The following is a 10,383-nucleotide window of genomic DNA, read 5'->3' as shown; positions in this document are numbered from 1 at the left end:
CAGCAAATGTTTGTATCAGACCAATAAGGATCAAGAAATTCAATGAGAAACTATGGAATCAGCTTCTTCCATCCCATACCTGCACAAAAAGTCAATATGAAGCCCAAAGGCAATAGGAAAGGTAACATCTCCAACAAAATCAGAGTCAGCTCTGGCGTGCTGACACAAGATGAGATGGGATAAATAATATACAGTAACAAGTATATTCTCTGTGATCCAAAGCAACCAAAGAAGGGGACTGCCATTAGGAAATCCCAAGGTGTTCAGAAAGTTAAGTTGAGAATGTTAGAAGCTCTAGTAAAGAGCTTCAGGACTTGAACCAGGATAGCCAATGTGCTTAGGGTTCCAGAGTCCTAATATTTAGTTCTGAAAGTCCATGGTGGGCCCTGAGGATGTGGCAGTATGAACTTCAAAGATTTAGGGACAAGTGAAGGTTGGTTTAAGAACCCAGGAAACCAGGGTAAAGCCAAGCTGGTTAGAAAGGCCTATCCAAAAGTACAGTAGGGGGAGAAATCTGATTCTGGCATGAAGCCCCAATTCAGGAATAAATTAAAGCTGGAGATGTGAGTTAATCAAAGAAAATCATGTCAAAGAAAATATCAACTAGTAACAAAAATTATTGCAAGTTTCGAGATTCCCACCAAAGGAGAAAGTAACAGTAAAAGTCACTAGCAGTGACACAAAAGAAAAAAAAAGGGGGGGTTTTCTACAAAGACTACATAAATGCTAAAAATAAATTAAGTAAAATATTTAAAAAAAGAAATAAAAGCTCTGGAGGAAGGAGAATGTCACTTTCCTGAATAAATAGACTCTCTGTAAACTAAAATAGACCAAGCAGAAATCAATATCTTCTTTTTCTTTTTCCTTCCTTCCTTCCTTCCTTTCTTTTTTCTTTCTTTCCTTCTTTCCTTCTTTCTTTCTTCCCAGAATGGTTGGATCAATTCATGGCTCCATCAACAATGTATTACATCCTCTCCAACATTTCATCTATGTACTTTATTTCTGATAAGAGAGATATGGGACAATATGAGAGTATTGGAGGCATAGGTGCTAAGGACCAGAAAGAGAAAGAAGGCTGTAGTGGCCTTTTGTTTCTCATTTTTTCTCTTAAAGTTGTCTCCTTCCCATGTTATTAAGAACAAAGAAGATAGATAGGAACATGCTTCTAAGTGGTCAAGAAGAAAGAGTTGTTTCATCTATGCTTCAATACAAGCATAGATCATTTTGATCAAATAGAGTCGTTCAAGGAAAACAGTGAAGCCCCAGGACTTTGGTGATTCTGGCTAAGTGTTACTCACTTCTTTTGACTCCCTTTTGAAGTGCTAGGATGAATGCATTGGCACTAACCCCTTAGCTTGATTTGCCCACTAATTATCTCCCACTTATTATATGTGTATAAGTATTATTATGTATACATATGATACACATATGTATATATGCATATATATGTATGTTTTTGTACATTGTTTCTATCTCCCCCATTAGTCTGAGAGTTCCTTAAGAGCAGGGACTATTGTTTTTGGGGTTTTGCCTTTCTTTGTATCCCCCAGTATCTGGCCAACAGTAGGCACTTAAAAAATGCTTGTTGAATTGTTGACTGATGGATAGATCTGAGTATTGGTAAGGACCTGGTCAGGCAAGCTAATAGAAGAACCGGGAAATTATATGACATTATGAAGTCATAAAGAATCACAGAAATTTATCAACAGAAAGGACTGTTGAACCAAATTAACAGGTAAGTGATAGAGTGATTTGCTTAAGGTCACTGTGGCCAATTAACATCCATAGATCCTAACTTAGGAAAAGACAACATTTTTTAGTTCAGTCTAGGAATGGGGGAAGGTGAGTCACAGGTATTAAAAGATATCAATATTCCAGAAATCCTGCAATGGAGACAGGAATAAGGACTCTGTGATAGAGAGAACACTATTGCATTTAGGACAGGCCTTAAGCAAAATTGTAAACGAGGATATTGCCTCACCATACCCTGATCTTCAACACTGTGGAGTCGTAAACTTATCCAACCATTCTGGAGGACAATTTGTAACTATTCCCAAAGGGCTATAAAACTCGATATCCTTTGATCCTTTAATACTACTAATGGCTCTGTATTCCAAAGAGATCATTAAAAAAGGGGAAAGAACTTCCTTGTACAAAAATATTTATAGCAGCACTTTTTGTAGTGGCAATGAATTGGAAACTGAGGGGATACCCATCAATTGGGAAATAGCTGAACATATTGTGACATAAATTGGTAATGCATTATTATTGTGCTCTAAGAAATGATAAGCAAAATGATTGCAGAAAAATCTGTGTGAACTGATCCAGAACAAAATTAGCAGAACCAGAAGAACACTGTACACAGTAACAACAATACTGAATGAAGATCAATTGTGAAAACTTGGCTACTCTACTCTCAGCAACACAATGATCTAGAACAACCCTGAAAGATTTATGATGAGGAATGCTATCCTCCTCCAGAGAAAGAACTGTTGAAGTCAGATAGATGTGTATTCACATCAGTGGGTTTACTGTTTTATTTTGGGGTTTGGCTATGTCTGAGTTTGCTACTCCAACAATGACCAACATGGAAGTGGGTTTGCATAATAATAAAAAATATTTTTTTAAATAGGGGAAAAACCTGACCTTCTGGAAGAAACAAACCTTTTAGAAGGTAAAATTTTGGTTGTCCCCTGAGAAAAATGTTCAACTGACCCCTTTGGGGGGTGTATTTTGTGTAATCTGATTCTCTTGCAGAAAGTATATAAACCAGTCAACAAATGGGCTCCAGGTATTAGAAAAGATTAGGTATGTCTCTGACCCTGCCTTTGTGATCTATAGCTTCTACAATAAAGTCAGTTTTGGTTCAGAAGATTGCTCCCACTATTTTTCTTTTATACATGTAATACATAAATGAATTAGTGAAAAAAACTGCCAGATGTTTATTAGTAGCCACTCTGAAGATATTTTTGAAAGGTATTAGAGAATAAGGGTTATCAAATGACACCAAAAAAAAGTAGATGTTCCAATTTTTTAACCCTTACTTTCTGTCCTAGAATTAATACTAAGTATTAATTCCAAGACAGAAGAGTAGTAAGGGCTAGGCAATTGGGCTTAAGTGTCTTGTCCAGGGTCACACAACTAGGACGCATCTGAGGGCAGAAGTGGATCCAGAACCTCCCATCTCCAGGCTTAGCTCTCTATCCACTAAACTACCTACCTGCCCCTACTGTTCCAATTTCTAAAAATGAGAGAAGAAGCTGAAGTCAGAAAAGTTGCTGGAAAGTGAACTTGACTTCTATTTCTGGTTTAATTTTAGAACAAAATGTTGAAAGGATAATTTGTGAACATTTAGAGAAGAAAACAAGTGGGGATTGCTAATACTCATTGTGAATTCATCCAGGTTAGGTCATGCCAGACCGATTTCATTTCTTTTTCCCTCCATTTATTAGTAGTTAGACTAATAAATCAGGGAAATGCTGTAGACATAGTATGACTAGATTCCAGTAAAGTAGTTCAGATTTTTTCATGTTATTATTATGGACAAAGTGGAGAAATGTAATCAAGACTGGTTATGTTAATAACTTGGAAGTTTCTGGTAGGGGGCCTCAAGGTCTTGGGCTGTTCAATATTTCTGTCAGTGACTTGGATGAAGACATAGAAAACATTCTTTTCAAGGTGGTAGATGAAACATAGCTAGAAGGGATAGCTAAGCCATTGTGTGAGTCAGAATACGAAAAGATCTTAGCTTAAAACACCAGACAAAGCTGAATGGCAACAGTATGAAGTTCCACATTCAGGTTTATAAAACAAATGCCACAAGTAGAAGATGGAGATTAAACTGATTCTGAAAAAGATCTGAAGGTTTTAGTAATTATCTGCCTCACATATTCCTGGGATAAATAAGTATTTAACAAGATGACAAGATACAGGGCTAACCAAGCCTTCCCTGTTATGAGCAAATCTGTCTCATGACAGATGATCTCATTATCCTGTGTAAGTGTTAAAATTAATGGTTTGGCTAAATATATGAAAATTATAAATTTTTTATTTATAAAGTAGAGAAATACAAAAGGGTAGAAAAGACATTAACTTATCTAACTAAATATTGTTCTAGTGCTTGGCTCAGCCAGGACTTGTCAACCTTCAGACAGAATTTAAACTGCCTCCAGAAGACAGGAAGGGAAAACCAGCTATCCACTCACCCAAGACAACGACTAGAACTGAAGGTGACTCCTGAGACTTACTTTCTTCTTTGAGCCAACCTTCTTCTTGAAGCCAACTTCCTTCTTGGAGTGACTCTGTTCTTGGAGTTCACTTTCTACCAGTCTCCTCCACCATACTGCCTTCATGGCTTTTATGGTGGCTTCCTGTCTCTGCCCCTTTTCACAAGCTTCCATAGCAGCTTCCAAATTGTCTGAGTTCTTATCTTTGGAATCACACCTTTCTGAGTGTGTGAACTCTTAAGTTTCTGACTTGTTCTCACCTAGTATCAAGTAAGGTGTGAACTTACTAAGTGGCTTTCAAGCTTCTCCCACCTAGTTCAAGCTTGTGTTGACTCAAAGTTATTGCCAACAAAAGTGTTAACTAAGCAGAGAGAACAAAGGATTCCCTTTTCACAAGTGTGAACTCAGAGAGAACCAAGAATTCCCTTTTACACCTGGGACTAGGGATGGTGAAGATGATGTTAGTCTCCTTACCTCTCATGTCTTCCTTGAAGGAAGATAAAGGGTAGATGGGGATAGGGATGGGAGAGTTTCTCCAGAACTCCAGATCATAATCCCTTCTGTATCATAATCTTTCTGTATTTTTGCTTTCTTAATGGTTTCCTATTGGGATCTTGGCACCATTCCTTCCACAAGTGCCTTCTGGCATACTATGGATTCTTGGGACACTACCAGTGAAAGACCTGCACCAGTTCAGGACATGGAGGCAATCAATTGTCTCCCTCGGCCAGTCTTGGGTCTACAGTCTTTCTAGCTCACATCTGGAGACAAAATGGTACATACCTCAAATGTTTCTGTCCTGGGAAACAGTGCTGAGAATGGATGTGGTTATAGCCAGAGTGCAATAGGAAGAGATCATTTTTGGGGGGACAGAGAAGTGAATATTGTATCAGATATTTAAGGGAGGTGTGGTTGGTAGGTGACTTGGACTGATCATCTTATGTGGAGAGTAGAAGCCCAGAGAGTTAGCATTCATATTCTTAAAATGTTTGAGTAAACAGGAAATACTGGGTAGACAGTGAGATTTTGTTACGAAAGCAGTGCTCATTTATGTCTATAGGCTTCTTTAGCTAGTTTAAGGTAGCTCTTTTAAATCTGATACTGTCTTGACCTCTGTAATGTCCATATTCTAAGCCAGGGGTTTTTAATGTCAAGTCTATGAACTGTTTTGTAAAAAATAATGTGATAATTGTATTTCAAAATAATTGGTTTCTTTTATAATCCAGTATATTTTATACATTTAAAAATATTATTGGGAAAATAGGTTCATAGGCAGCTTCATATTATCAAAGGGATACATCACACACACACACACACACACACACACACACACACACACACACACACACACACACACACATGCACACAAATTGGTTAAGACCCCTAAGGAGAAAATGGATTGTCTACAGTAAAATTCAACAGTGCCATATTATCATCATCAACTTATTTCAAATTGGTGTTCTACATGCTTCTAGGAAATTAACCAGCACAGACATAAGCAAGGGAACAAGCACGGTGGTATTCTCTGGCAGGAAACATCCTAGCAGAGAACCCCTAAAACTTTTGCAACCCTGTTGTCTCATTTTAACAGTGGTCCCAACCCTGCTTGAATCACTCTCATCTTATGTAAGCTCTGCATTTTCGAATTAGGAGAGTGGCTTAAGGAAAACCCCAGCAATATTTCATTGCTCCCCACCACAAAAACTGCGTATGTTTACCACTTCCTGGACTAGTGGTTGCACCTGCTTCCTTTCTTACCCAAAGTGGGTTAGCTATACAGCTTGTCTTGATGTGCCAACAATATTCCTTGCTCTTAGGAGCCTTACTCCTACTGTCTCCCTTCATCCTAAAGGAAGGGCATGACCTGGAGTTCTTTCTTTGAAGACATCTCAGAAGATAGGAATGTGGACATCACTCATTACAGGCCTTCAGACCATAACTCTTCTGTTCTCTCAGACCCTATCACTGCACATTCTCTTATAATTTTTTTACATTTTTTTAAATTAAGTTTTTTTAATTTTATTTTTTAGAAAAATTTTCCATGGTTACATGATTTATGCTTTTACTTTCCCCTTCACCTCCCCACCACCACCACCATTACATAGCCAACATGCATTTCCACTGGTTTTAACATGTGTCATTGATCAAGATCTATTTATCTATTATTGATCATTGCATTGGTGTGGTAATTTCCAGTCTACATCCCCAATCATGTCCACATCAACCCATGTGTTCAAGCAGTTGTTTTTTTTCTTTGTTTCCACTCCTGCAATTCTTCCTCTGAATGTAGGTAGCGTTCTTTTCCATAAGTCCCTCAGAGTTGTCCTGGGTCATTGCATTGCTGCCAGTAAAGAAGTCCATTACATTCTATTTTACCACAGTGTATCAGTCTCTGCGTATAATGTTCTTCCGGCTCTGCTCCTTTCACTCTGCATCAATTCCTGGAGGTTTTTCCAGTTCACATGTTATTCCTCCAGTTTATTATTCCTTTGAGCCCAATAGTATTCCATCACCAGCATATGCCACAATTTGTTCAGCCATTCCCCAATTGAAGGGCAGACCCTCGTTTTCCAGTTTTTTGCCACCACAAAAAGTGTGGCTATAAATATTTTTGTACATGACTTTTTATCTATGATCTCTTTGGGGTTTGGCTGGATCAAATGGCAGGCATTCTTTTATAGCCCTTTGAGCACAGTTCCAAATTGCCATCCAGAATGGTTGGATCAGTTCACAACTCCATCAGCAATGCATTAATGTCCCAATTTTGCCACATCCCCTCCAACATTCATTACTCTTCCCTATTGTCATTTTAGCCAATCTGCTAGGTGTGAGGTGATACCTCAGCATGGTTTTGATTTGCATTTCTCTAATTATTATTAATTATTAGAGATTTAGAATACTTTCTAATGTATGTATTGATAGTTTTGATTTCTTTATCTGAAAATTGCCTATTCATGTCCCTTGCCCATTTATCAATTGGGTAATGGCTTGATTTTTTTATACAATTGATTTAGCTCCTTGTATATTTGAGTAACTAAATCTCTGTAAGAGTTTTTTGTTATAAAGATTTTTTCCCAATTTGTTGTTTCTCTTCTGATTTTGGTTGCATTGTCTTTTTTTGTACGACAACTTTTAAAATTTAATATAATCAAAATTATTTATTTTACATTTTGTAATTTTTTCTAACTCTTGCTTGGTTTTAAAATCTTTCCTTTCCCAGAGATATGACAAGCATACTATTCTGTGTTCACTTAATTTACTTATAGTTTCCTTCTTTACATTCAAGTCATTCGCCTATTCTGAATTTATCTTGGTGTAGGGTGTGAGATGTTGATCTAAACCTAATCTCTCCCATATTGTTTTCCAATTTTCCCAGCAGTTTTTGTCAAATAGTGGATTTTGTCCCAAAAGTTGGGCTCTTGGGGTTTATCATAGACTGTCTTGCTGACATTTGCTGACCCAAATCTATTCCACTGATCCTCCCTTCTGTCTCTTAGCCAGTACCATATTGTTTTGATGACCACTGCTTTATAGTACAGTTTAAGATCTGGTACTGCTAGGCCACCTCACTTCACTTTTTTTTCAATATTTCCCTTGATATTCTTGATCTTTTGTTCTTCCAAACGAACTTTGTTATAGTTTTTTCTAATTCAGTAAAAAAGTTTTTTGGTAGTTTGGTAGGTATGGCACTAAATAAGTAAATTAATTTGGGTAGAATGGTCCCATTCTCTTTTTCAAAACAGAATCTCCCATGCTTGATACTCATCTTATGAATACATTCAGAAAAGAACTATTTGTTTGCTTGGTTGCTTTTTTGCTATTATGAATATACCAGTGAACATATCTCCCTGAGGTAAGAAAGGTGAAACACTGGATTAATCTTCCATGTCTCCCTGCCCCCTATCCCTGTCCTCCTCCAGATATCCAGGTCATAAGTCTGATTGTAAATGGTCCTGAATATCAGTCCACTGAGGCAAAAGCATACCTACATAGACTGCTACTTAAAGAATCTGTTCCATTTATACCTAATCTGCTAGATCAAAAGGGTCATGGGGCTCAGTTTACCACTTATCTCCCCATCAGCTGCTCCATTCCTCTGACTGAAACCAGGCTGGTTTGATTATCCTCCAGTTAGCATATATTTCTCCTGATTATTTATGGTGGGGACCTCTTCCTTCTCTTCTAGTCCACCCAGGATATAGGACCAGAAACAGTGAACATCTTAGAGAATAATGAATGGCTATGTTCTTGGCTGAGACATCTTGGTTAATTAGGGAGCCCAGTCCATTGATAATTGTGGAACATAGTCTTGAAAAATTGTTGATGAATTGATTTTTTTTCTCATTTTTATTGCCCTAAGGATTGGTGATAGGTGCTTGTGAATTAGAATTGGACATTGAACTTCTTTCTAGTTCTTTCTAAAACTTGTGATCCCAGGTATGAAACTTTCCTCTTTGGGGACTCAAAGGTGTAAACGACTTCCTTAAGAGAATATCAAGGTATCTGTTGAGGAAACAGATGGCATTTCTAGACAGGGGCTAAAAAAAATCCTGGGGGGAAAATAATAACTACAACAGTAAATGATGGCTTACCTCATATGAAATCTATGTCCTTCTTTCCCACTGAAAGATTCATATATGAATTTGGAAAGCTTATACAGGCATAGGCCTAGCTCTGGACCTAGAAATGACCACGTGGTATTGGTTCAAGGATGGGCAAGAAGGAGGATATCTCTGGGGACCCTCACCAGGCCCCAGGTGGATGTCTAACTGTTCACATGCCTACAGTTTCTGGGAACTCGCCACTCCAGAAAAACTGTAAACAGTCCCATGGATCTTTCAGGGAGGGTTGGCCCCCTCTCTTGGGAAGATTCTAGGACCCAAAATTGTTTAGTCCAACATTTTTAGCTTTAATCCCACACACCCCATTCCTTGCCAAGATTAGCCAGGTTATGCAAGCATAATGGCCAAAAGCCACTTTTGTCTATGACCCCCATAAAGGTCCTCACGGAGCCCTCAGCCCTCTGGTGTCTCACCCATGGAGAGGACACTCTGCCCGGGACCTTCCCAGTCGGGTCTCTGGGGGGCTGTACCGGGACCCCCAGCCTTGCGAACCAGGAGTTGGTGTCTCCCCCGATTTGGTGATGTATTTTTGGCTTATATACGCTCTTATTGCTTTCGCTTTTGTACTTCTTGGTTGTATATTTTATTGTTGCTGTAAATCAAATATTTCACTGCCCATTTTATAATTAATAAATAATTCTTTCTGAAAACTGTGGTGCCAGAGTGTCCTTGCATAGGAGGGAATCCGAACACTCTCTTAACGAGACGAATTCCCTTAATGAGACATCCACACAAACAAACACACCTGGGGTATAGGAGGTACAATGGTTGATGTCCTTGTGGTTTTTGTGAGATTTTCTTAGCTTCCTGGTATCAATCAAGCTGATTTTCATAATGCTGTGTATGACACATTCATTCTGGTCAAAGATGAAAGTCTCATTCCTAATTTTCATATGGCAATACAACAGTATGCCCTTGTACCTGAAACAATTGAGTCTTACCACATTTTCCCATCAATTCTGGTGCTAGCATTAGCTTTTATTTTCTCTCTTCATAGGTCTCTTCGACCTCTAAACTTTTGGAAAGTGCATCCAAAAGTGTATTCTTCATCCCTGAGAAACCATACCATACAGAAAGAAACAGGAAGAACAGAAAGACTAATGTATGCAGCATCCTATCAGCATGTGAGCATTCTTTAAATAAATTCTTACACTCCATTATGACAGTAACCTGTTCCATACCTCTTTCAGATATAGCCACCAGACCTCCAGGACTATCTTTACTACTGGAAACCCCCAGGTGCTTTTTCTCTTAATTAAAAAAAAATTAAATGTAGAAAAGTTTTGACAGTTGTTTTATGACATTTTGTGATTCAGATTCTTTCCCTCCCACCTTCCTCTCTTCAAGGCAGTAAATAGTCTGATATAGGTTATACCAGTGCTTTCATGAAATATGTATTTCTATATTCCCTATTCTGTGACAGAAAACACATATCACACATGCAATAAAAATTTTGTGAAGGGTGGGAGACCTGAACCTTTCTCTATCAGATCTAGATAAACCAAAACAAAAAATAAACAAGAAAGAGGTAAGAG

At 38.1% G+C, this 10,383-nt stretch overlaps 1 long non-coding RNA gene across 1 annotated transcript in view; it reads left to right on the top strand.

Moving 5' to 3' along the window:
* LOC123239533 overlaps positions 1-10,163 on the top strand; it is a 24,975-nt gene extending 14,812 nt beyond the window's left edge. Inside the window, exons 2-3 of the long non-coding RNA XR_006505731.1 lie at positions 9,846-9,950; positions 10,039-10,163. This is a non-coding gene — a long non-coding RNA (uncharacterized LOC123239533). The remainder of the gene's footprint in view (positions 1-9,845; positions 9,951-10,038) is intronic.
* Positions 10,164-10,383: the final 220 nt, after the last annotated feature.

The sequence above is a fragment of the Gracilinanus agilis genome, chromosome 3 (assembly GCF_016433145.1).
Source record: "Gracilinanus agilis isolate LMUSP501 chromosome 3, AgileGrace, whole genome shotgun sequence".
Classification (NCBI taxonomy): domain Eukaryota; kingdom Metazoa; phylum Chordata; class Mammalia; order Didelphimorphia; family Didelphidae; genus Gracilinanus; species Gracilinanus agilis.
The sequence above is the reverse complement of the archived record's forward strand: the minus strand, read 5'-3'. Positions and strand labels throughout refer to the sequence as shown.